This window comes from Ranitomeya variabilis, chromosome 3 (genome assembly GCF_051348905.1).
Source record: "Ranitomeya variabilis isolate aRanVar5 chromosome 3, aRanVar5.hap1, whole genome shotgun sequence".
NCBI classification, from domain to species: domain Eukaryota; kingdom Metazoa; phylum Chordata; class Amphibia; order Anura; family Dendrobatidae; genus Ranitomeya; species Ranitomeya variabilis.
Genome location: NC_135234.1, coordinates 644,126,545 through 644,132,544, shown reverse-complemented (window position 1 = coordinate 644,132,544; position 6,000 = coordinate 644,126,545). Strand labels below are relative to the sequence as shown.

Below are 6,000 nucleotides of genomic sequence, written 5' to 3'. Positions count from 1 at the left end.
TGTGCCCAGTCTTACTTTAGGAGAGATTCCTTTAAACCATTTCGCCCTGGTCCCGAGTACATCCATCCACTTTGCAAGCCGCCATATTGCGAGTGACCTGTCCGTACTGCTTAGTTCTTTTCACCCTGTCAGCCACAGTTCCTCTTACACTGTGCTGTCAGTGACTCTTCTTCTCTTTCATAGCCATCCTGGCCCTGATGCTGCCTGACTGGACCTTGGACTTTTGCAGAGCTGACTGCCCTGACAGGGCGCTCCCGCCCAACTGATTCAAATATCAGCTGCTCTAAAACCTTAACTGTCACTAACTCCTCCCACATGAACCATTTACAGGCTAAGTCTCTCTATCTCCTTCTAGTGGGCAACCTAGGAAACTATGCTCTCCCTAATATTTGAAAACAATACCCCATTTAGGAGTATAAATAAACATTATACATAACATGTTCATGGCAACCCTCTTACAGAAGCATCCACCGATCATCATTGATCCTCCAAATTTCACATGGTGTGCAAGACACTGTGGCTTGTACAACCTCTCCAGGTCTTCGTCTAAGCATTAGACGACCAGGTGTTGGGCAAAGCTGAAGTTAGACTCATCAGATTACCTTACTCCAGTCCTCTATGGTCCAATCCTTATGGTCTTTGGAAAATTTCAGCTTGGCTTTCCTTTGCTTTTCATTGATTAAAGGTTTTTTTCTAGCTTTACATGACTTGAGTCCTACCTCTAGGAGCCTGTTAAGAACTGTTCTTGCCGTGCACTTCACCCCAGCTGCCATTTGCCATTCCTTTTGTATGTCACTTGATGTCATCCTGCGGTTGCTGAGTGACAATTAAGATGACGGTCATCCCAGTCAGTGGAGAGTCGTTTTCTTCCTCTCCCGGTCTGTAGCTTCGTTGTCACCAATCTCTGCTGCTTGACCTTGTTGTAATGGACTGACATCTTAAAAATTTTAAGGATGGAGGCAACATGACGCTCTCTGTGTCCCTCTGCTAGTAAAGCCAGAATTGAGCCCTTTTCCTCACTCAAGACTTTTGTTTTCAACTCCTTTGGCATGGTTCAAAGTTATTTTTTCATTCCTATTACTTTTGGGATATTACTAGCACTTGTTTTGCCATCCAGCTTGTCCTATTGAAGGAGGATTGTGAACACCACAGCAGGTTTTTTTTATACTTTCCTTCATTAAATAAGACTTGGTTCAGGTGATCACCTAATCAGAAGCACAATAAGTAGAATGAGGTGTACTCTGGAATGGAATGGCTGTCAGATATGTAGAGAAGCTGATTTTTATAAAACTGTGCAGTGGTCTCTTAATTTTTGCCAGAGCTGTATATATGTGTTACTGACATGTATATATCTATGTATTCTATGTGTATATATCTATTCTATTCTAATCTGTCAGTGTGATTTTACTGTACGACACACATGAATTACCGGCTTTTGAAAGGGCACCGGTGCGTAAAAAACAGACAGCACTCTCATGGTGTGGGTGCTCTTCGTTTTTTTCTCGCATCCATTGACTTGCATTGGCGAGTGTCGCAGATGAGATGTCACCCATTGAATAACATTGGTCAGAGTGCACTTGTCCGTATTTCTCGCAAATGAGTATGAGCCCTTAGGCTTACAAATAGTGATGTAAAATACTAACCAAATACTGAACGTGTGAACTTGGCTTAACAGAGACACTCTAAACGTTTTTAATTTTTCCCCTTGGTAACAATCATTAGTGTATGTGTGTAGTGTATCCAAATACGTCTCCCATCTCCAACCCTGCTGCGGTAACGTGATGCCGCTGCGTTGGACAGATGACGGCGACCGCTAAATAGTTGAATACACTTTCTGCATATATTAATGATTGCTGTGGTCGGGGGACAATGAAAGAGAAACTCCAGAGTGTGGAAGGTCCCGTGTGTTGAGGAAGCTTCACAGGCATCCTGCGGTCCTCCAGAGGTCCAGATACTACTCCCAGCATGCTTTGCCAGTTTTGCAGGTAGCCAAGTTAGAAGTTGTCAGCTCAGTGCACCTAGGAGGACCACAAGTCGCAGTGCACAGCTGCCATGATGTAACACTTTCCCGGGCTTCTCCATGCAGCTTCTCTCCTGGCATTAGGTGCAGGCCATGAACGACCCATGTGTATGAACACGCCGGGAGAGGCGACCTGTAGCACAGCCTCCACACACTAGATGGTGCTGTTCTTTCTGACGCCCCGTAGGTCGCTGGATGATGGCGCTCTTGTTTCGGAGCACGGTGCTCTCGTTTTTGTACGGAGGCCGGATCCACCGAGCTGCCTTTGTGTTATCCGGCCGGTGAGGCACCGAGGAGTTTTCGGTAAGATTCCCCGGTTATTCGTATACAGCTCGTGTCCGCTCCACTGTACACAAGTACAGCAGCGGTGCGAGAGACTCTGTGAGTGCCCGGGACTGCTGCTGCCACAGGGCGAAGGGCACCGTGCCCGGGGTGTGTGTTTACATCTGCGCCCGGAGTCCTGCGGATAGACGAAGCCTCTGTTCTGAGCTGTGCACTGTTATTACACTGTGGGCGTGAGCTGCCGGCGGACTACAAGCCCGAGCATGCACAGGGACTGCTGTCTGCTAGTTCTATGTAATATATAGTCACTATAGGGCTTCCTACAGGTTCACACTAGTCCTAAGTGAAAAACGGAGTAGCAACAAACCACAGGTAAATAGATGAAAGGTCATCTTTATTGCCAAAATCACAATCAAACCAGGTTTAGACAAATCCATAATACATTCAGATGGAGGACACATGACGGTAGGCAGCGGAGGGATGTAGGGTCAAAAATAGTGAGAGATGGGTGGATGAATATCAGGGATGCACATGGATAACACAGAGGAAAAATCAAAATAAATAACAGCGCAAGGTATCCATGTGTCAATTTCACAACAGCCCATAACACCCAAACAATAGCTTACGCATAATGAGTCCAGACCGCTGCAGCCACTGACGTGCGTTTTTTGCTTTCTCAAGCCCTTTTTTACCAGGGCTGTGGGGGCAGTAAGCCAAACCTCCCGACTCCCCAGCACTGGCCACTACTGAGCATGTACATAAAGTGCAGCCCAGATTCATCTCAACTAAGAGCCGAGATCCTTAGGTCAGAAATATAACAGACATCTATAGCACATTTCATTTCTATAGCACATCCTGCATTGTACTACTGTACCCAATATCTGTCCATTCTATTCTGACTCCACCAAAATGGACACTGACTCCATGACTCCGACTACATAGCCCTGTTTTTAACGGGGTGGTTCAACACCTAAAATGTGTTTTCTAAGTACACTGTTCAAAAAAATAAAGGGAACACTAAAATCCTGCATCCTAGATATCACTGAATTCAATATTCCAGTTGTAAATCTTTATTCATTACATAGTGGAATGTGTTGAGAACAATAAAACCTAAAAATTATCAACGTAAATCACAACTAATAGCACACGGAGGTCTGGAGTTGAAATGATGCTCAAAATCAAAGTGGTAAATGAAGTTACAGGCTGATCCAACTTCAGTGGAAATGCATGAAGACAGGGAAATGATGCTCAGTAGTGTGTGAGGCCTCCACGTGCCTGTATGACCTCCCTACAATGCCTGGGCTTGCTCCTGGTGAGGGGGCGGATGGTCTCCTGAGGGATCTCCTCCCAGACCTGGACTAAAGCATCCACCAACTCCTGGACATTCTGTGGTGCAACGTGCCATTGGTGGATGGTACGAGGAACTGCTGACACACTCCAGCCGCATGAGGTCTGGCATTGCCCTGCATTAGGAGGAACCCAGGGCCAACCGCACCAGCATATGGTCTCACAAGGGGTCTGAGGACCTCATCTCGGTTCTTTGGTAGAAAGAAACGCCACCCCACACCATTACTGACCTACTGCCAAACCGGTCATGCTGAAGGATGTTGCAGGCAGCAGATCCCTCTCCACTGCGTCTCCAGACTCTGTCACATCTGTCACATGTGCTCAGTGTGAACCTGCTTTCATCTGTGAATAACACACGGCACCAGTGGCAAGTTTGCAAATCCTGGTGTTCTGTGGCAAATGTCAAGCGTCCTGCACAGTGTTGGGCTGTGAGCACAACCTCCATCTGTGGACGTCGGGCTCTCAAACCATCCTCATGGAGTCTGTTTCTAACCGTTTGTGCAGACACATGCATATTTGTGGCCTGCTGGAAGTCATTTTGCAGGGCTCTGGCAGTGCTCCTCCTGTTCCACCTTGCACAAAGGCTGAGCGGTCCTGCTGCTGTGTTGTTACCCTCCTACGGCCCCCTCCACCTCTCCTGGTGTCCTGGCCTGTCTCCTGGTAGCACTTCCAGCCTCTGCACACTACGCTGACAGACACAGCAAACCTTCTTGCCACAGCTTGCATTGATGTGCCATCCTGGTTGAGCTGCATTACCTGAGCCACTTGTGTGGGTTGTAGAGTCCGTCTCATGCTACCACGAGTTTGAAAGCACAACCAACATTGAAAAGTGACCAAAACATCAGCCAGAAAGCATTGGTACTGAGATGTGGTCTGTGGTCCCACCTGCACCTGCAGAACCACTCCTTTATTGAGTGTGTCTTGATAATTGCCAATAATCTGTTGTCTATTCCATTTGCACAACAGCATGTGAAATTGATTGTCAGTGTTGCTTCCTAAGTGGACAGTTTGATTTCACAGAAGGTTGATTTACTTGGAGTTATATTCTGTTGTTTAAGTGTTCCCTTTATTTTTTTGAGCAGTGGAAGTTTCCACTATAACCACTCTTGTAATATCTTTTATTACACAATACTCGACACTTTTCCTAATCTAATACTTAAATGTGTTTATTTACTGCACTTCCTGTGATGTTTTGTTTTATGAAGAGTCTCAAAGAGGACGTCACAGGAGGCTGGGGCTGCACTCACTCCCTGCAGCGTCCCATCACATCTCCTGAAACAGGATGTAACAGGGGTAGCGCTGCAGTTGCTCACTAGTTTCTTACATCACCGCCCACACTGAAGATGTCTTGGGTGGTGTGGACACTGAAATATTACCGACGCTTGGGATCCACCGAAGCTCTGCCAAGCCGCTCGCGCCGGCCGCCATCTTCCGTTCCCAGGATGCATTGCGAAATTACCCAGATGACTTAGCGGTCTCGCGAGACCGCTAAGTCTTCTGGGTAATTTCGCAATGCATCGCCGGGAGCGGAAGATGGCTGCCGGCGCGAGCGGCTCGGCGGACTACGGAGGGTGAGTATAGCAGGTTTTTTGTTTTTTTATTATTTTTAACATTACATTTTTTTTACTATTGATGCCGCATAGGCAGCATCAATAGTAAAAAATTGGGGACACACAGGGTTAATAGCAGCGGTTACAGAGTGCGTTACCGCCGGCATTAACCCTGTGTGAGCGGTGACCGGAGGGGAGTATGCGGGCGCCGGGCACTGAGTGCGGGGAGTAAGAAGCGGCCATTTTCTTCCGGACTGTGCGTGTCGCTGATTGGTCATGGCAATGGTCGTTGGCGTTTTGCCACGACCAATCAGCGACTTGGATTCCATGACAGACAGAGGCCGCGACCAATGAATATCAGTGACAGAAAGAAAGACAGACAGAAGGACAGACAGAAAGACGGAAGTACCCCTTAGACAGTTATATAGTAGATTAATTTGAGGACTGTAAAGTCATATTATTTTTCGGCCCCTATAACCGACACTAACCATAATCCTAAATCTCTCAATGTAATATACACTGTGTTCCAAATTATTATGCACAAAGAGTTTAGGAGTGATAAGGTTAGAATTTTTTTGTTTGTCATTTAAACTCATTGATGGTGATGTGTGTCAGGGCTCTTTATATCACTGAAAGCAATTGCAGATACCTGTGCAAATTAGTTTGGCAGGTGTGTCCAAATAAAGGCAAGACTACTTAAGAAGGCTGTTCCACATTATTAAGCAGCCTACATTTTTTGCCAAAATGGGAAAGAAAAAGGATGTGTCGGCTGCTTAGAAGCAACAAATTGTGGAGTATTTA

General features: G+C 46.4%; 1 protein-coding gene across 1 annotated transcript in view; it reads left to right on the top strand.

Annotated features, from left to right (window-relative positions):
* Positions 1-2,067: 2,067 nt before the first annotated feature.
* Positions 2,068-6,000, top strand: part of ZBTB39 (zinc finger and BTB domain containing 39) — a 28,415-nt gene continuing 24,482 nt past the window's right edge. The window contains exon 1 of the mRNA XM_077297696.1: positions 2,068-2,323. The gene's annotated coding sequence lies outside the window, so the exon portion shown is untranslated. The remainder of the gene's footprint in view (positions 2,324-6,000) is intronic.